This window comes from Pseudochaenichthys georgianus, chromosome 13 (genome assembly GCF_902827115.2).
Source record: "Pseudochaenichthys georgianus chromosome 13, fPseGeo1.2, whole genome shotgun sequence".
Lineage (NCBI taxonomy): Eukaryota > Metazoa > Chordata > Actinopteri > Perciformes > Channichthyidae > Pseudochaenichthys > Pseudochaenichthys georgianus.
The window spans coordinates 5947681-5969340 of NC_047515.1; the positions used below are offsets into that span (position 1 = coordinate 5947681).

At 42.6% G+C, this 21660-nt stretch overlaps 1 protein-coding gene across 4 annotated transcripts in view; it reads left to right on the forward strand.

The window, feature by feature from the left end:
- Nucleotides 1–21660, forward strand: part of LOC117457617 (RNA-binding protein Musashi homolog 2-like) — a 245990-nt gene that overhangs the window by 115047 nt on the left and 109283 nt on the right. The window lies entirely within an intron of this gene.

The window sequence follows — 21660 nt, forward strand, 5'->3', positions numbered from 1 at the left end:
CATGTATGTAATCCCTTTAGTTACTTCACAGCTGTGGATGAATGATGTGAAATCTAATCAAGTCTTAAATCAGACTTTAGTTCCACCTGGAGTAAATCCACCAGCTACCCTGCAGTCTACAAAGTACTTCAAACTAGCTGCACCTTCACCAGCTTTGAGAACACTTTCACGATCAATCGATGTTCATCATCATACTTGTGACAGGCAAAGTCTAATATCTATAAAGAGATTCTGAATGGAGTGGTGCAGTGATGGCGTATTATTGACTTCATCACTGCACCACCGCTTAGCTAACGGCAGATTAGTGTCTGGCGTAATGATATTAAGTAAGTAGTCTAATTTAGTCACTTGTTAGCAACCGTTTTTTTTAAAACGCATGGAAGCTTACTGACCTGTTTTATCTCGTATAACAATATTTGAAAATCTCTGAAGCACAGAACTTATTTAAAGTATCACATCAAAACATATTCAAAAAAACTTTGACGAGGGAACAGGAAGTGTTAAAAATGCTAACTTCTTTCCTGGTTTTAGTACTCATTCCAGCACCAATCTACTTGCACATTGATCCCTTTACCTCTTCTTTGTCTCTCTTTATGATGTTGAGGCAGCGCCAGCAGTCGGATAGCACATCGGCCACAGATTGTCTTCCTTTTTTCACACTAATAAACAAAAAAAGAAAAACCTTCTCCAGATCTTAGATCTCTTTTAAAAGCCAGTTCTTAGCCTTGATGGGGTTAATACTGTATAACAGTACAGGCAGAGGCATGCCACTTCACTGTAGCTGACAGCCTCCTCCACTGTAATTAATTCATTGACAGTTGATTGGCTGAAACGACCAATTTCTATTCACATCAGCTGTTAACGTATACGTTTATCAGAGGATGCATCCTGCATGTATTCATTATTGTCCAACTTGTCTTCTCTCGCCAGCAGAATTTCCTATTTGGAAGAATAATAAAGGGTCAACACTGTTTACCGGATAACATATACTTTATATTTCACCTGCTGCACTTACTGTAGTTTGTTTGTGCTCACTTTCAGTTTGATTATATCAAATATATTCATGCCTCCAGGACCCTGAGGCGGGCAGGGAAGATAGTGGCCGACCCCTCCCACCCTGGACACAAACTGTTCACCCCCCTCCCCTCTGGCAGGAGGCTGCGCTCCATCAAGACCAGAACCTCTCACCACCAGAACAGTTTCTTCCCCTCCGCTACCGGCCTCTTAAACAAGGCCCGGGACCCCCCACTGACACTTTACCTCAGCCACAACGTAGACTCTATAATTATATTAATGCACACAATGTACAACATTATTTTGTATTTCTGCCGATTTTTATTCCTTCTTATTCCATTCCATTGCAATGTAAATACTGTTATATTTGACTATATTTTTTATATTTTTCTAGTTCTCTACCTGTGTTTTTAATTCTTGTTTTTATGCACCACGACACCAAGTCACATTTCTCGTACGTGTAAACCTACCTGGTAATAAACCTGATTCTGATTCTGATCAAATCTACTTACTTAAGATTATGAAAGTCTTTTCTGGAAAAAACGTTCTGTGTTTTTGACGTGTACAATTACCCTTGGTTTAATTTGTCGTCCTCTTCCAGTTGTGTGAATAAACATTGTTTTCTCTATTAAGGAAGGCAGGAGTACTATTACAATGACTTGTACAAGTATAACATGTATTCTTAGCAATGTGTCCGAGCAGCTGTATACCCACGTGTATTTACATCAGCCTTTTGTCTTCGGGAACACGTCTGTACTCAACCTGATAACTTGATTGTAAATCCACCCCAGCTGAGAAGTGGCTCACATCGAATGACTTTTGGCAGTGTTCCAGCGATCCGGGAGAGTGTCCCGCTAACATTTCACAGGCAGCTGTCTGCTTTGTTAATGGATGTGATTAATAAACATGGCTGATAGGAAAAGGGGGGGTCTCTGGTTGGCTGGAAAGCAGCTGGTTTGCTACACTGAATTCAGTTCTGTCCAATAGGTGAAGTTTAACAGAGATTAGATTAGAGAAGGGCACTAAGTGATCTCAATGCTTGTGTCTTTTCTGAGCGCCATCATTTTTGGTCCATATTTTCCAATGAGGTCGGAGTGTATACTGTAACATGCGGCCACCTTGAGAAAACGCACTGCACATCAGTGGCAGATGAAAAATGTTGCTCCACCACTAAGATTAAGCGGCGAAGCTCCTTCATACAAAGTGTTAGAGAGAGAGAAAATCCCCTGTCAAACAAATATAAAGCAGCCCAAAAATATAATAAAAGGCAAGGGGGCTCTGATATGAGTGGTCATAGACAATAGTCAACAATAGAACGCATCATCTCCAAACAACTCCACCACCATCTCCAAACCAACCAGCTTTTTGAACCCCTTCAGTCTGGTTTTCGTCCCCACCACAGCACAGAAACGGCACTCATCAAAGTCCTCAATGACCTCCTCACCTCTGCTGACACCGGTTCCCTCAACATCCTCATCCTCCTCGACCTGAGTGCAGCCTTCGATACCGTGAGCCACACCATCCTGCTTACCTGACTCCAGGACATCGGTATCGAAGGTACTGCACTCAGGTGGCTCCAGTCCTACCTCTCCGACAGATCCCACTTCATCTCCCTCAACAACCACTCCTCTGCCACAGCTTCAGTTACCCAAGGTGTTCTCCAAGGTTCAGTACTCGGCCCCCTCCTCTTCATCATCTACATCCATCGTTTCCGCTCCGGAGGAAACGACAGCTGACAGCGCGCGACAATTGTTTGGAGATTTTTTCGACCTAGATCAGATTGGATTTAATTGATAGTTTTTGTGGAAGATCCCCCCCCCCCCCAAAACAGCTCTGCTGTCTGGGCCCCCCTGACTGTGTGTATTGACTGGAGTGACGTAGGATTACGAACGTGCATTCAGGAATGCAGCAGCCTGCTGCAATTTCGGCGATTTCGAAAATAGTGTCCCAAAAAGTAGAATATCTCCTGGCAGACGCAAAGCAGCAGATACACATTTCATATGCCGACACAGTGAAGACCTGGGCAGAAATGACCCAAGCAAGTGAAACATCTGCACCATCAAACTTTAAGAAAATAATGAAAGAAGCTAGAGATGAACAGCTGAAGGAAACAGATGATCGTGAATCCAGAGAGAACAACCTGATCATTTACCAAGCTGATGAAAGTACTGAAGAAACCCCGGTACAGTTCTTTGACAGTCTTTGTGAAAACATTTTTGAAATAGGGAAACTTCAGACCAAACAGGTTATCAGACTAGGAACACAGGCTACCCAGGGCCCCAAATGGAACAGACCATTACAAAGTGTACTCAACAACAGGGATGACAAAGAGAAAATATTCAAGAATGTGAGGAAACTAAAAAACAGTGAAAACAAGTATCAGAGAATAAGCATTTCAAATGACTACAACAAGGAAGATCGTGAACTCATCAGGAATAAAGTTGAGGAGGCCAAGGCAAAAACACCAGCCGATGAGTCAAAAAAACGACATCTTCCGAGTTCGCGGTCCACCCTGGAACACAGGCAAACCGTTCGCTCGGCATCCTACGCCGGAACCTGCGACGCTGTGACAGCTTTTGTGGCCCTAGTACGTTCTAAACTAGAGTACGCCAGCTCGGTCTGGGACCCCTACACTGATAAAGACAGTGATGCCCTGGAATCAGTACAAAGAAGAGGTGCAAGATTCATTTTTGGAGATTATGAATGGGACAGCAGTGTCACAGAAATGCTCAAGCGGTTGAACTGGGTGGAATGAAGTGAAAGGCGGCGATTGGCTCGTTTGGTTCTCTTCTTCAAGATTGTCCATAACATCTCAGCCATTGATGCATCAATGTACCTAGAGCCAGTTAGAAGAAGTGCAACCCGCAAAGCCAACTCTTTGAACTTCGAGCGAATTTTCGCAACTAGTGACACTCTTAAATACTCCTTCTTTCCGAGAACAATCAGAGAGTGGAATTTTCTACCAGAAGAAGCTGTCATCGCAGAAACCGTGGAGTGCTTCCGGCAAATTTTAAGAGACATTTAGCGGGGATCATCCATCCCCCACTGAGCGTGATACCTCTGGGTTCTGCTCAGTATTAATCCAGATCCTCCCCCTTGGTCAGATTCTCCGCCAATACAACCTGGACTTTCACTGTTACGCTGACGACACACAGATTTACCTCAGCACCAAATCCCCCCACAACCCCCCCCTCACCCACATCGAATCCTGTGTGACTGCAATAAAATCCTGGATGCAACACAACTTCCTCAAACTCAACAGCAATAAAACTGAACTCCTCCTCATCGGCTCCAAATCCACCCTCAGCAAAACCCCCAACCTGACAGTCACCATTGATGGCACCCAGGCACGCAACCTTGGCGTTATATTTGACCCCACCCTCTCCCTCGAGCCCCACATCCGTCAAGTTGTAAAAACCAAATTTTGCCACCTCCGCAATATTGCCAAACTCCGTCCCTCTCTCACCCGCCCTGCAGCTGAGCGACTCATTCACGCCTTCATCTCCTCCCGCCTTGACTATTGCAACTCACTCCTCTACGGCATCAGCACTACATCCCTCAATAGACTCCAGTGTGTCCAGACTCCTCACCCACACCAAATCATGGCATCACATCACCCCGGTCCTCAAAGAACTCCACTGGCTCCCCGTTTCACACCGCATCCATTACTAACTCCTGGTCCTCACTTACAAAGCCCTCCAGTAGCGTGGCATGGGGAAAACATGAGGGGAAGCCAATAATACGTCCTTTCTTTTGGGTCGGGGGTGTGGTGGTCAATGTAATAACGTAACCAGATGAGTGATTACAGCACCCGGTATCATTTTACACACATTTGTATCATACAGATGCAGGGCTGTTAGCCTGTTATCTAACCGACATGTCCGCACGCACTCTCCAGCCGAAACTCTAATAAGCATTCATTCACAAACTAAATCAGGAGACCTTCAACTTTTTACGTCCAATTCGCTCCTTTTTCCCCCCGCTGTACACAGCTCCAGTTTGGGCATTGACCTGTCATCAGATTGTATTTGTTTTTGCTGCTGTAGCGGAAGTTTAGTAGGCCTACAATTATTTTTGATTAAATACTCCAAATCTCCACCCTCCATAATTGCACTTGCTTCAGTTGCTTGCTACTTTCTAACGGCGGTGAGAGTGGTGCAGTGACGCTATCTATCTTCTATCGATTAGATTTATGATTCGAAAATTAGAAAAGTAGGGTAGACATGTGGATATTATTCGACTGAACTAAACGTGCATTTATCTAACAGGTTCGTTTTCCACTGACCTTATTTCAAGCTATTTTCCAAAATCCTATGGAGAAATCCCATTGCCTTTTTGTCGAGAGAAACCGAGCGCAGCTTACTTCCGGGTTTTAGGACGCGTCACTGCAACACTAAGTTGATACGATTTGATTGGATTGTGAGGCAAGGGAAGCCAGCCGCCTCTGGCTTCCCTTGGCATGGCCCTGACTAATCACAGGTTGGCAGGGGCATGACGTGAGCCTTGTCTGATTGGTCAATCCCTGCATTTTTTTTCACCAAGGGAAGCCAATTTCGGCTGGCCTCCTCTCGCAACAGAGAGTGCAATCTACTGTTTCACCATAACATCTAGAGGGGAGCTGTTTCACTCTTTGTAAAATACTCAATGAGAATGGGGGAGAGACGGGCCGGCAGGAACATACAACAAAGAATTTCCAAAAGTAATCGAAGTGTTTTTATTTATTTATTAAAATTATAACTACAATCTGAAAAAACAGGGGAAGCCTGGCTTCCCTTGGCCTCCAGGAGAAAACGCCACTGAAGCCCTCTACCATCTGCCCCCCGCCCCCTACCTCACTGACCTCCTCATCCTCTACCAACCACCCCGGTCCCTCAGATCCACCTCAGCCGGTTTGCTTTCCATCCCCAAGGCCAAACTCCAGAGCTTCGGGGATAGAGCCTTCTCTGTGGCAGCCCCGAAGCTCTGGAACTCCCTCCCCCAAGACCTGCGTGAGTCTGAGTCCCTCACCCTGTTCCAGTCCCGCCTCAACACCCACCTCTTCAACTCTGTATCCATAAGCCCCCCCCCCCCCCCCCCCCCCCCTCTCAACCAAGTTTCTTTGTTTCTTTTTGGTTTTGGTTGTCTACCCTCCCTCCAAAATGTGAAGCGTCTCTCAAGAAAAGCGCTATAGAAATACATTTATTATAGAAACATTGGGCATTTTGTTTGATGACACACACTGTCAGTCGCAGTCCCTGTACAATTGTATGGAGCCGAGGAGGTGTCCCTTGAACAAATGTGTGTGTATGCTTCAATATACAGTATGTATCAATCATGATAAAGGGTGTCAAGGATAACACTGAGAAATATCTAACATTTCAAAACATATTCATCACATTACCAAGTTTGACGCTGTGTCGCTCCTGTCATACCGGCGTTTCTTTCTGGCAGTGAAAATGCATAGAAAGCGGGGGGAGTGGCAAAAGCTACATGTATTGTCTGGAGACCACTGGACATCTGTACCCATCATCACTCCCTCAGTGTCATGGCACAACTGCACTTGTTCCCTTTCGAATGGAGCAAAGGCGTTTTGCCGAACCATGCACCACTTCTTGAAGTTCATTTTTGCACCTCCATTTGTTTGACCCTCTCCATCCCAGCTGCTATGTGCTCAGTTAACATCAGCCTGTCAGGTATATGTGTGACGTTAATACACTGAATGTGTGTGTGCTGTGTGACTGACAGAGTGCCTACAGTTTATCAGCCCCCTGCATATCAGCCTTTGTTGTTTCCTGCTGTGCAACTAAAGTTCACAGCTCCACTTATCCACTCACCCACCAAAATAGAAAATTGGCGTGTTTTGAATTGTCTTTATGGTCTCATGCTGCTGTATGCCTGTAGTGTGCATTATCAGCATCACAAATCCAATTTAAGTATCCTCCAGTGTATCAAAGCTGTGCGCGAGAACTACGCTGAGCCATTTTAATTGTTTTTCTGCTTCATGACGCTACCTCCTCACAGGCTTGCAGATGCAGGATTGATATCTCAGTTTTCTGTAAAACAGCTCTAAATTGTAATTTTAAATCGTTGAACATCTTGTGTCGGCTGAGGCTTTATGTTCCTCTGAAAGGCAAGCGGAGGAATAACAGTTCCCTCTCTTTCTCCTACACAATCACTCCTCTTGACAGCGCTTCCTAGCCATAATCATCATCGCCATCTTCATCATCATTTCCTCTTCATTCTTGACTCAATTACGCCAGCGGCACTTTTATGAATCTGTCAGCTGAAATATGCCACATTTGGGCATGATTGTGTTTTATTGTGCTGCTTGAATTGAATTTGCTGTTCCCGGGGTTTCTGTGCCTTGTAAATAAAAAGAGAAAGGGAGAAATTAAGTGGAAGTGGTATCACTTTTAACAGGCCAACCTGCTATTTTTTCACATTGTTCTCAGCAGAGAAAGGCAGCCGGGGTCATTTGCATTTATAAAGGCCTTCCCTACACACCCTGGGTTTGGTTAAACCATTCTTTCTCCCCTCCAAATAATAGAAGCACAAATTGAGGGCTGTGGGCACGCAGGGATGATGGGAAATATATTAATTTGTCTCTTGTCATTCGCCGGGGATAATTTGAATGTTGTCATGGTAATTTGGCGCTCGGAGGCTGCGGGTCACTTTCAGACAGAGACCCGGCAATCCTTGTGAAGCACTGATAAGAGCCGCCCGGTGTGTGTGGGTGTGAGTACATGTGTGTACCCTTCACTGCAATGATGAATTACCTGCTTATCTGGCTCAGTCCAGAGAGGGGAGCACATGACGCTATACAGGACTGTCAGCGAGAGAAAGAGGCGGGTAGATAGGATGCTGGAGAATGAGATGAAATGATGTTGGGGGGAGGAAAGGGGGCATCACAGCGATGGAATGGCTAGATGGGGCAATGCAAGAGGAGAGTGGTGGAAGTGAGAGTGCTGCTGGATGGAAGGGAATGGTGATGCTCTGCTGTAATAATGCATTGTGGTGTTGCCACATATAGACGATAGAGTGCTGCAGTGATGACAGATTTGTACAGGTCGATCCGGAGGTTAGCTTCACAAGGGCTCCCTAGACAAAAATGTTTCCATTGGATTTTGTAATATTCACAACATAAGATCTGTGACAACACGTGTTTTTGAAACTTTCCACATTTTGGCTAGCATGAGAATGTCCAGATGCAAACGCCACTTGCAATCACCTGAAGTAAAAGCTATTGTGAGGCTAAAAACTCTACTTCATGCTTGCATGCTGCACATCTTCAGGCGGACTGATGACGTTTAGTTGTTTGTTTAGTCACTTGTTAGCAGTCACCCTTTCTATGACACATAAAAGCTTCGGACATTCACAAGTGGATATTTACTGATGCATTTCATGTTGTAGAACAAAATAGGAAAACCTGTTAAGCTTGTTTTAACCCCGGATCTTATTTCAAACATCTAACCACAAACGTGTGAAATAAAACCTCGACTTTGAGATGAGGGAACCGGAAGTAATACAATGCTATGTTGTTTTAGGACTCATTACTGATAGCTGACACTAAGATTAAAATGAACAGGTTCTGTTCCTTGCAGTCATTTTTTCATTTTTTGGGGGGTTCTGGCACCTTTTTGGTTTTTTTCCAAACCATAAAACCTCTGGGGAAATGATTGGGTTGTCAATTGATAAAATGAGCCTGAACTTAATTTTAGTTGTTACAAATTTGAAACTAGAAAATGTATTTCCTGCTGAAAATGCGTGTGAATGCTGTAAAAGGTGAACATTTGTGGCTGAATTTAGCTGTAAATGCAGAAAAAGCTGAATATGTTATTAGCTGAATGGTAGCTGCTTTTCGCTACAGAAACCAAGTCAGTGTGTTGCTGAACTTAGCGGAGAAATGCAGAAAAGTGAAAAGATTTGAATCAAATTGTTACAGCTCAAACGCATTGCAATGACTTTGTTGAAAACTTGAAAGTGAAATGTTAAACTGGAAGAGGAGGAAAGATAGTGAAGAAGCTTAATATTTAAAAGAAAAGGTTTAAAAAGGTATAAACAACAACATGTATAGCCTCAATGTCCTGAAATAGCTAAATAATGTAATAGTTGAATGGTTTTTGTAGGCTGAAGGAGTCGGATAATAAATGTAAGTAGTAGTGAATTAATGTCTATTAAGAAGAGAAAATAAAGTTTTGACTTTGCTTTGGAAAGCAGAAGAATATTTTGACTGCAAACTTTTCGACTAAAACCAAATGGTCACCAATAATGTATACAATATGTGGAACATGTTGAAGTCAGTATGAAGTCTGCGTCAGACAGAAAAGAATAGGCTGAGACAGTCTGTTCAAGTCCAGTCTGTTTGTCCGTGTTTGTTTCTGTGCTGAGCACCTAATCATAACACCTTTATGAGCCCAGAGATCAAAGGTTTCCATGGTGATGTGCAGTGATCTGTGAGAGGAGAGCCTTTCCATTGGTCTGAATGAGAGATAAACCTCTTACATTTTAACGTTTTGTTGAAGAACCGTAGCAGATATCGGTGAAATTTCAACGCGTGAAGTGTCTCAGGATCCTGACGAGCGTCTCAAGTGTGCTTTTTGTGTACTTTCAGGTCAATAATGTGGCCTTTTTGGCAGATTAACTAAAGGTGTGCGGCTGCTGCTGTGAGGAAAGATCAGGCTGTATAGGCCTTAATGGAGACATGTTGAAAGTTGTTGCCCTCAAGAGGCATTTTGTTTAATTATTTTTGCTTAATTCTTTTTAATTGTCCAACCTAGGAGAGGTTTTCCTACGTTTTTCATGAAAAATGATGTCCAAGGAGTGTAGGGTTTGGGAATTATGGCAGGTTTAAAAAAAAAAAAATCGGAATTAACTAGCTGCGCAATACACACTATGTTAAAATCTGAAGAAGGCCTCTTTACCAAGCTCCAAACTAAGTTAATATCTCAAAAAGTGTAAAAGATATCAAAAATCTGAATAACAACTTTTATAGCTGAATGTCTTGTGGTCATTTTAAAGTTGGAATGAAGTCTCTAGCTGAAAGTATGTGGAAGCATTTGGAGGATTTGAAGGTAGGCAAAAATAGGCATTTGGCGCACGGTGTAGTTAAAAGAGGATTTGAAGGTTCCTCCAGATTGAGTTCCATGCTAACAAAATAGTTTAAAAAGCTGAATATTTCAAATAGTATAAAATATTTTGATATAGTTTCCCATCTGAAAAGGCTGAATAGTTTGATATTTGAATGGTTTCTGTAGCTGAAAGTAGGCTGAAGTTATGGAGAGCCAAAGTATTGGTTGAATATACTGTACATGGCACAGCATTCACACTATGCATTTGAAAAAAACATGGTAAACTTCAAATCTTCTGAAACTTTGCTCAAGCCATGAGCAAACTCTGGCGACTCCCCAAATTACATGCCTGTCAATTCCCCAAAACGGGTGGTCTTTAATCTGTACAGACCGAATGCTACCCCTGGTTGTATGGGCGGTATACAGGTAGACAGAATCTTCAGCATTGGAAGGTTTTTCCTGGGTTTACCTTATGCCTGTCAGTGTTTATCTCTAAAGTTATTTTTCTCATGCATATCAGATCAGAGAGTTTATTCAAGCTGAGAAAGTAATCATTATTAATACATATCCTATGCATCTCATGGGTTTGACTTTGTATTATTCATACAGCCTCACACAGACAGACAGAGGTTAATTTAGAGAATCAGCTGTCCCTGGCTGTTTTGTCATCTCTGCTGTATAATGGGTGTTTGTGGGGAACACCTGAGCCCCTTCTCCCTCTCCTCCTCTTCTTTACCGACTTTCCATCTCTATGTCTGTCCTTCTGTTTCTTGCTCTGTCCCTTAAGCTTCATTCTCAAATTCATATTAATAGGCTCTTTGTTAAGCATGAGTTACTGATATTCAGTTGGTATAATCTCGTGGTCTCACCACTGACCTATACCTGTGAAGGTGGTGTACATTGATTATGTATCCATTGGGAATTTGATAAATATAACAGCAGATGTCCATTAGAATCCCTTTAAATGTAACCAAACTAAAATAGTTAATCGCTCGAACAATTGTTTTTTCATGACATTTATGTTATACACATTCTACAGTAACTGCTGCTGACCAAAATATATGTTTAATACCATCAAAAGTGTATCCGCCAATGCATTATTTTTATATCATATCTAGCTATAAAATCACACCATTGGTTTCTTAATCAAATATGTTTTCTTTCCGGTCCTCACATGTTTGTGTACTTTTCTATCTGAGAACTTGTAGCAAGATACTGTAGAAATTATCTGACTTTGAAATAGGAGACCACAATAATATGCATCCTGCCACTTACAAAACACAAATCAAACTCTCATGCTCCTGGTGTTGGTATTTGTAGGCTTCCTGTTGTCTTGTTTCAGCCGTTGCTACTTTTTCCTGTGCAAGCTTTAACCTGGTAAGCCCATGGATGTATAATAAGAACTGGATACAGCGTGGGAGGCGGGGTCTCGTTCTTTATGAGAGCTGCTCATTGGTGCATGAAGGCAAAATGGCCCAACTTTTGAGAGAGCGAAACGTCACAGATTACCCGTCATGCCTGGCTGTCAGAGCAGAAGAACCCGTATGTGCGCTCACAGAGCAAGCGCCCCTTAAGCCCCGCCCCCCGAGCTCCCACTCTCGGCTCACTAGAATGAATGGAGAGAGAAAATAAATCTAGATTCGGCTTTTAGTGCATTTTACAACTTTAAGGACCGAATGATTCTAATAAGGGCTGTAAAATAGTTCATACTGGGAAGTTTATTTAGTTTAAAAAAAATTATCCGCTGATTTACAGATGTCTCTTTCCCCATGTTAGTCAATGGGAAAAAGTCTTTCTGGGCCCAGTGACGTCACGGACTGATACGGAAATGGTAGTACTGCCGTTTGGACACTACGAATTTTGGGCACAGAGTCCGGCGCACTTCCTGGGGGCTTGGGTAAGCCCCATAGCTGCGACAGGCAAGGAAAGCGAAGGCAAGGAAAGACAACACACAACTTGACTTTACGTAGCCAAAACGGCAAATACGTCTTACCTTTGCTGTTTTCTGATCAAAGTTGTGTTCAATGGCATTAAAACGCTGCTGAATGCCTCTTTCTGTTTTGCATTTGGATCCAACTGCCTTCAAAACCCAACTTTTTTGTACCTAAAAAAAAACCTTTTCATGTGTTATATATCTACTGTTAATAGTTTTTTTTGGCAAAAAGGTAGACACAAATGTCAATCTGCATTTGAAAGGAGCTGGCATACTGGCAAACTGATCAGTGAGAGACAAATTAAACATTAGCCTATAGTTCATGTCATTGAAAAAAAGCCATGTTGTTAGTAGTATATTCTAGCACCTGACACGCAGTTACCCAGACCCATAAGATCACTCACCACACACCATATGTTTGAAGACGTACTGCCAACATAACACACAGGGTTGGGATGGTTACTTTGTGAATGTAATCAGTTACTAATTACTGAATACATGGCTCTGAAAGTTATCCGAATACAGTTACGTGTTTTAACGTAATCAGATTACTTTTAGAGTACTTGTGGATACTTTTTCCATCACATATGGGTATGTTTTGGTGAACAGGAGACACAAAAAGCAAAAGGAAACTGAACGTGTTTTTACTGTTTTAATGGCGTATCAAGAGCACAACTGAAACATCACATCTGAAACGATGTAACAACATAATAAACTCTTTGGGGATGCAGCTTGGGATGTGAGGAGAGGGACACGGCTTAGAACGGGCGTGTCGCCTTCTGTCCTGCCAGTGTTGGCAGGACATGGATTAAAATGTCGAACTCGGACTTCATTTTAAGGACATTTCGGCCAGGGGTTTAGAGCTATATTTGTTCAAGCACCGGATTGGCAAAACAGGAGAGTGTGCACCAGTCTGCCTTGATCTATGTATTCATATCCGTGACACTCACAGTATCTGCTGCCCACAGCTGTTTTATAGAAGGAAAACCTCCTTCACTTGAAGTCTCTGCAGCGCCAGGAGGCAGCGGGAGGGTTAACTCAGCCTCTGAGAAGACGAGCGCGCACCGCCTTTCACGCACCGCCTTTCACGCACCGCCTTTCACGCACCGCCTTCGCTGTGTTTACCTTCAGAATCATTAGAAAGGCTAAAGAGCGACCGCAGGCTGATGTGTTTTAACCATAACACACGCACCTCTACACACACACACACGATTTAAACGCAGACTTCTGTTCCTCCATGTTTTGTTGTTATTGTTTCACTGAGCGAGCGGACCCGCACATTTTTTTCAAACGCTCCATTTTTTGGCCCATCTGCGGCGGTAATAGGTTTTGTGCGCTGTGATGATTCGGCTGTACCTTTAGTAATGAATAATAAATGTTGTGAGGAAATCTTTCCACCAATAATTCCAATAAGTAATCCAAAATGTATTCACTTCAGGTTTACGAAAGTAACTGTATTCAGAGTATTCGTTTTTCAAATGTAACGCGAGCTGAATACAGTTACTTGATTTGTGTATTCTGATACGTAACGCCGTTACATGTATTCCGTTACAACCCAACCCTGATAACACATTATGTGTTTGCTGAAATACTGATATGTTAATGTTTTCTCTGAAAATAGTTTGAGCATTAATTGAAAACACGAAGAGGCTGCAGGAGAAGGACACTGATATCAGACACGGAAGGTTCATTAGTTAGGACTAAAGAACACCAATTGACAATAGCCTGAACACAAAGAGCTATACATAAGGCAATACATATTCTATCAACAAGTCAGAGGAAGTTATGTCTTGTACAGAAAGACTGGCTCCAGAAAGGCACTGGACAGATAAGTTGGATATCAAAGATGTCTCCTCTTTAGAAAATTATAGACTTAAGGTCCTGACACACCAAGCAGTCACCAGAGGACTAGCCGACGCTGAAGTCGGCTGTTGCCTGGCCGTGTTCCCCTGCGTTTTGGCCATGTGTCGCACGGGAACACACCGCACCGACTTCAGTGCGTGAGTGGCAATAACTCTCCTTACCAGCAGGCGGCGGTAGTGTGTATTCGTCATTCAAAAGAGGCAACAACCGGAAGACAGAGAAGAAGAAGAGTATATTTTCTCCGTAATATCATACAGAGCTGGCCTCTCCTGGATCAAGGTGATGAGGCAGGTCTTCGTTTGCATCATTCCAGATCGCCATGATGAGATGAAAATGAATAGCAGTCTGTGTGTGCCTTCTTAAATCGTTTGTTTACGTCCCTCACTTCCGCTTCGCTTCTCATGCACTGATTCACTAGCTGAACAGCCAATCAGAGTGATTATTTGGTTCGACTGCCAGACCCGATGCATGGCCGATTCAACATGTTGAATCGGCCATGCATCGGGTCTGGCAGTCCAAATAAGGCGTGTCACGGTCGACGGTGCGGGACACACCAACCTGACTACGGCGCCGCGAATGCCCGACAGCCTCTGACGGCCTCTGACTCCCAAAATCGGGTTGGTGTGTCAGGGCCTTTAAAAACTAGTTAAATTATTCAGTTTTCATGTTCAATATTACATTATCTACACTTGGCATTTAATTCCTGTAAAGAGCCAGGATTCCCTTGAGGCTGCTTCCGGTTTCTGATGTGTGTGAGCAGTGATGTGAAGCGGCAAGAGCTCTTCTCTGCACCTGCTGTTGCGCTCTTCATCACAGCCATAATGGTGACTGACAGCTGGGACAGAACTTGCTTCCCTGGAGAATAGCCTGTTGTTGCACAGGGAGAGTCAGGTGCTACCAGACCTCCATGGAAACTGAACAGTGATTACACTCGGTTACGGGCATGAAGAGGCATGCAGGAAGAAAAGTCCTAAATGTAACAATTTCTCTTTTCAAACTCAACATTTATTTGAGCGGCGGTAGCTAACAGATGACCACTAAACGTCATCGCACCAAACATTAGCTACCTTTAGCTTAGCGATGATAACGCTAAGTTATGCCACCGTGCCGTAGTTCAATCATAGCCCAATGTTAGCTTTGTACTGGTGATTGCCAAGGATCTTATTTTTTGCGATATTCCAAATTCCAATGAAAAAATCCCATAGATGTTTGTCAAGGGAGCCATTGTGATGCCCACATCTGGGCTGGCCTGCAACAATACTTCATCGCTGCACCACTTGAAAGTAACAGCCAGAATCCAATACAGCAGGGCTCTCAAGTCTCACGCATTTGGCGTGGGACACACGCATTCCACTCCATTCACACGCTCACACGCCACACCTTGTATTTCTCACGCAGAGATTTCTTTCCAGGGTACCGCCCACCAAGTTGCGCCGCAATTTTGTAAACAAACTAGTACAGAATCACTGTAGCCACGCATCAACCAATCAAAAGAATGTAAGCTGTCGAACAGCCAATTAGAAAATAACATGGCTGTAGGAGGCGAGGCCGAGCCCCGCGGACTGCAGCTCTCTCTCTATGCTCCGTATCAGCTGATCGCTGCACGGTGCAGCTCAGCGTCTCTCTCTCTTTTCTACACACAGCGGATCCGCTGCCCGTTTAACAGCCTCATCTTTGTCAAACTTTCTTATGTTCTTTCTCTAACACGTAATGAAGGTTATTAAGCGTTTTAACTCCTGTGTTGTTAATATTAACCACCATTTCCTTTATGAAGTGAAGCAGCCTCCCTGTCCTCGCTCTGTCCTCACATCCCCGGACCCCCAGACTCGGAGGAGCACAGGGATGTCAGTATTGTTTATGAAGCAGGGTATAGAAAGTACATTATGGAAATGAAAATACTATTTCTTTACTTTTACAAACAGTGAGCAGCTGCAGCATGTGTATTGCAGGACGTGTGTAAGCGTGCAAGCGTCTTTGCGTTGTAGAAAAGCGCTAGGCCTATAGGCTATAAATATAATGTATTATTATTATTATTATTATTAGGTTATGTCCTATGTGTTGGACATGTGTGGTTGGACTCTGTCTCACAGGCAGTGTAACATCAGAGGAGACTGGGCCAATTGTACATTCTCAAACTGCACCACTTAGAACTAACTAAACAATGCAGAGATTATTTTTATATAATTGTATTCAATAACCGTAAGAAATTAAACAGTATGTGATTTGTAAATAGGAATACAGATTTGACTTAATGTTTTCATAAATATATTTATCTCCCAGTTTGTCATGGGACTTATTTTTACCCTCTCAAGAACCGGAACCGAAAATAACCGGAATCGAAAAGCAGAACCGGAATCGTTAAAATCCAAACGATACCCAACCCTTTGTGTGATGCAGTAAAATCTCACTTCTCACTTACGTTAGCGGTGTCATAAAAACCGTGGGAAAATGTAAAATACGATGAAGAAGATTCCAGTGGCCCCAATTTTTGTCCATTCTGGACAAGTGAAAAATGTATTCGGACAAGTACATTTCCAAACTCACTTGTCCATGGACAAGTACTCTCTAAACACTTTTTCTCACACTGGGGTGTGTGAGGAGTTCCTGGAATATCAATCAATCAATGTTTATTTATATAGCCCAATATCACAAATGTTACATTTATCAGCTGATGGATATCCCCATGCCCCAAGATCCCACCACCTTTAATGTTGAGGAGTTTTGGGGGAGTATGTCCTCAATCAAGTGCAAGGTAAGAAATATTTGGCACCACATGACATACACATAATCAATTGAAATCAAAAGCAAAGCATTTGAGTAATAGAGTCTCTTGGTTCCTTTTTTTTTTTTAAAGGTGACCGGTTTGAGCCAGTTTGGGAGGCTCACTAAAATAGCTCAACTTGTTCTAGTGCTCCCTCACTCTAATGCCGACGCGGAGAGGGTTGCCACCAACACCTACAAACAAAAAACACACCACACACACACACACACACGACACACACACACACACACACACACACACACACACACACACACACACACACACACACACCACACACACACCACACACACAACACATCCCTTCACTAAGAATGAAATAAATATGTTTTTATTTGTATGAATTTATGTGTCATTTATCAGATAAGACCACCGTCCCCACCCAAAGCCCCGCCGCTGCCAAAATCTCACTCTGAACTCTGTTCAAAACTTGAGAGCCCTGATACAGTATATCTGGGAATATAATCAATGTTTAGTGTTTGCAATGGTGGGAAATTGCCTCTTTTCTATTTGCCCTGTCAATAAAAAATGCATTCACAAATAGGGTTGGGTATCGTTTGGATTGTAACGATTCCGGTTCTGATTCCGGTTCTGCTTTTCGATTCAGGTTCTTTTCGGTTCTCGATTCTGGTTCTTTGAGAGGGTAAAAATAAGTCCTATGCCAATTTCTCTGGGAGAAAAATATATTTAAGAAAACATTAAGTCAAATCTGTATTCCTATTTTTACAAATAATTTCATACTGTTTAATTTTGTTGCGGTTATTGAATACAATTATATTAAAAATAATCTCTGCATTGTTTAGTTTCGTTCTAAGTGGTACAGTTTGAGAAGGTACAATTAGCCCAGTCTCCTCTGATGTTACACTGCAACCTGCCTGTGAGTCCAAACACACAGTCTGTCCAACACTGCAACACACATGCTGCAGCTGCCCAGCTGCTCACTGTTTGTCAAAGTAAATACATAGTATTTTCATTTCAATAATGTACTTTCTTACCCGGCTTCATAAACAATACTGACATCCCTTTTCTCCTCCGAGTCTGGGGGTCCGGGGATGTGAGGACAGCGCGAGGACACAGACGGGAGGCTGCTTCACTTAAAATGAAATGGCGGTCAATATTAACAACACAGGAGCTAAGAATACATTTCAAAATACTGCTGCTGGTTTATAAAGCACTGAATGGTTTAGGCCCAAAATACATTTCTGACCTCCTGCTAAATGATGAACCATCCAGATCTCTCAGGTCTTCAGGGACTGGTCAGCTTTCTGTCCCCAGAGTCAGAACTAAACATGGAGAAGCAGCGTTCAGTTATTATGCTCCAAATATCTGGAACAAACTCCCAGAAACCTGCAGGTCCGCTGCAACTCTGACTACTTTTAAATCCAGGCTGAAGACTTTCTTTTTGTCGCTGCTTTTAATTGAACTATTCATATTTAGACTGCACTGTAACTTTTATCCATGTATTTTTCATTTTAATGTTTATTTTATTAGCTTTTCTTTTTTAATGCTTAATGTCTTTCATTTTTTGTAAAGCACTTTGAATGGCCTTGCGTTGAAAAGTGCTATATAAATAAACTTGCCTTGCCTAAGACGCTTAATAACCTTCATTACGTGTTAAAGAAAGAACTTAAGAAAAGTTGACAAAGATGAGGCTGTTAAACGGGCAGCGGATCCGCTGTGTAGAGAGAGAGAGAGGAGAGTTAAGATGGAGAGGAGGAAGAGAGAGAGAAGACGAGAGAGAGAGAGAGAGAAGAGAGGAGAGAGAGCGAGACATAAATCAGTCTATAAATCATGCTTACCAAATCAAGAGTTGGGAGGAGAAGAGAGGATAGAGACGAGGAAGATGAGAATCATAACTGAGAACTAACAGTCTATAAATCATGCTACCACATCAGAGTTGGGAGAGAGAGAGAGAAGAGAGAAGAAGAGAGAGAAGAGTGGAGAGCCAGAGACAGGAAGACGAGAAGACTAAAGAGATGAACGGAGAGAGAGAGAGACGCTGAGCTGAGCAGACGGTGAAGCGATCAGTTGATTCAGGAGTAGCTGCAGTCCTGCTTGGACCCGAGCCAAACTGTGCTTCACGCCCCGGCCCGACTCGACAGAAGCGGCTAGATGACATTCCCTTAGGAATACGAATAAGCAGAACCGAAACTTAAACATTTCTAAACGATACCGATGGAATGGAAATGTGGAAGGATTTCGGTACCCACCACCTATTCATAAACGACATAGCAAAAATACCGACAGTAATAAATAAATAGACCAATAAGTGGTGTAAGCCGTAACAAAGACACTTCGCAATGTGCAAAGTACCCACTGTCACCTGTCTAGATCAAAACGAAAAGTTGTTGATACCAGAACTAAAGAATTGGTTGTCAATATCTTTCAAAATGACCCTAAATGATCATGACAACATATTTGCTCTGACACCTCCATGATGAAGGTACGGTAACGTTGGGGTCATGGTTTAATGATGACTGTTGAAGGGAAACAGGATGTCTCCACTTTGATCATCCACTCCCAAGTTCATCCAGTAGTGGATCATTTTAGACATATCCTATTGCTGCATGTTTCAACAGGTATGTCTATACACATATAGGATATAATAATATGTTCTTAATATTTGAATACTTAATATACTTTTCATTCTCTTTTTGCTCCCAACAGTATCTTGTTAAACATATTGTTACTGTATCTCTTGTGACTGTTCCAGTGTGGTGGTGTGATGTATTATCACCCTCATTCAACTACAAGATAAGAGACATTGCAATACAAAGTGCAACTACAACAGAGATGAGGGCATGCTTTTTACATTTAGAGCTTCGAGGTCAGTTTAGATCCACATTGTGGTTGAACGTGGGGTATACAGCAGCAGGCTGTTTTCGCTTAATCTTCACGGTCATGTCAGTAATAGCTTTTTAACATTAGTTACATTCTCCCAGGGGCTGTGTTAAGGCAATGCAGTATGCATCCCTTTAACGTGCAACACTTTTTGTAAGATGTACTTTGTTTGATCAGCATCTAACAACGAAAACATTAAGGCCCAAATCAAATGTAATGGGTTTTATGGAGTGTGTTGATAACCAACACAACCGGTGGCGACTGAACAGCTTTGGACTATTTTGTTCCAGTAGGTGATACCCAGGACCTTTTGAAAAAAGAACTCTTATCACAGTAGCCGTCTTGGTTGAAATAAAGGTGGCATTTAAAAACAGGTTTGTGTGCGGCACTTCAGAGGATTGGGGTAAGGCAGTAAGCGGAGGCATGGGAAGTTTAGATAGGCGGTTTCTCAAAGGCTCAGTCAGCTTCTCCTTATCGGCTGCGCTCTTATCTCTTCATTTCATATTTACCGATATTGGCTACTAACCCCTGCTCGTGGCAGCTAACACAAGGTTATCAAAAGAAATCAGGCTGCTTTTTCCAAGGGTTGTGGTTTTTGCTTTGGAAGGTTCCTAAGGAAGTGAAGTGACCCGGAAATACCGACGTGGCAGCCACGATAAGAGCTGTTCATATTCTCAGTCTAGATTATAGTAAAGGAGCTTCCATGCTCCCATGTTATCTTCTTTAGCATAGGATACAATGGACCATCCTTTACAAAGGAAGAGCAATAAAGACATCCGATAATATCCTTGTGGCCGCAGCTTGTAAAGGCACACCGTCCACGGAAGCAACCGGTCGTTACGGTGCTTATGGAGCATGTGTTGCCATAACTTGCTATAATGCTTCCAGGTTTGAACTTTCAACGCTCTTAAACCAAAACACCAACTAACCAACAATCTAATGGATTCAACATTTCACAGTTTTAACTGAGTCGGTCTCTTGATCTTCTTGATCTGTCAACATGTTTAAATAGTGATGTGTACAGAAGTCAGTGTGTGTAGCACATGTATTGCATAAGTAATACTTATTCAAAGTGTTACACAAGCAAACGTATGTGATTGGTGTTGATTAATTATACGGACAGGTCGGTGAGCCAAAGCAACCAATTCCTTTCTCTTTCCTTGTTTTATTTGATTTCAAACCTAAGTAATAGAGTAATATGTTGTAGTCCATGTGTATATAGCCTATATGAAACAACAAGGGTGCAAAAACACTTTCGGCCTCTCCTTCCTGAGACAGGCCATCCATGAAATTTGAGCAGTTTGATTATAAAAAGAGATAAAACATCTTTCAAATAACACACGCTGAGGGAAGGAGGAACGCAAAGTCTCTCTCCTGTCAACAAGTCATCCCTCACCCGGTGTCGCGACGTGTCTTCGTTTTATTGACTCTCCTCCCGTCTGAGAGCTGAAACAGCCACATCATCTGTGGCCTTCACGTCTCTCATCACACTTCCACCACTCTGAGTAATAAAGCTGTGTTGTTCTGCAGAGGAAGATTTGGCATCAGTCACAGGAAACATTTCCCAGGCTACAAGAGCAGCGCTGTCATGCTTTCAGAAGCACAACACGATTATCACAAACTATTGCTCACCAAATATCATTGTTTTACCTTGCATACATTCATGTATGTGTCTTCGGGGACACTATGGACTTGCATATTGGAATGAACACATGTTGTATTACATAAACATAAGGCCCTATTATGCTTTTAGGGGTTTTCCCTACATGGAAAACTTCATTTTTGTGAATGTAAATAATCTGCAAAGGCTAAGACCCAAAGTTCTCTCCCACCCATCCCCCCCCCGGTACCCTCCAAGGTAGTTATTTGTTTACTTACATATAGTGAGATCACTCAGTACCACTCAGGCTTCTATTGACTAGCGCTCCAACAATTGTATGTGATTTTTTTTAAAAGGTGGGACATCTCTAAATTGTTAACCAATCACAACAGAGCCGGCCAGCTAACCAATCAGAGCAGACTGGGCTCTGGTTTCAGACAGAGGGTGAAAAGAGGTGCTGCAGCACAGGCAGTATGAGGAAAATAAAGAGCTTTTTGAACATTAAAGCAAGGAGACATGTCCCAGTGGAGACACTAAGTACACATTTGAACCTGGAAACGGTGATACAGTGAAATAAATAAAAT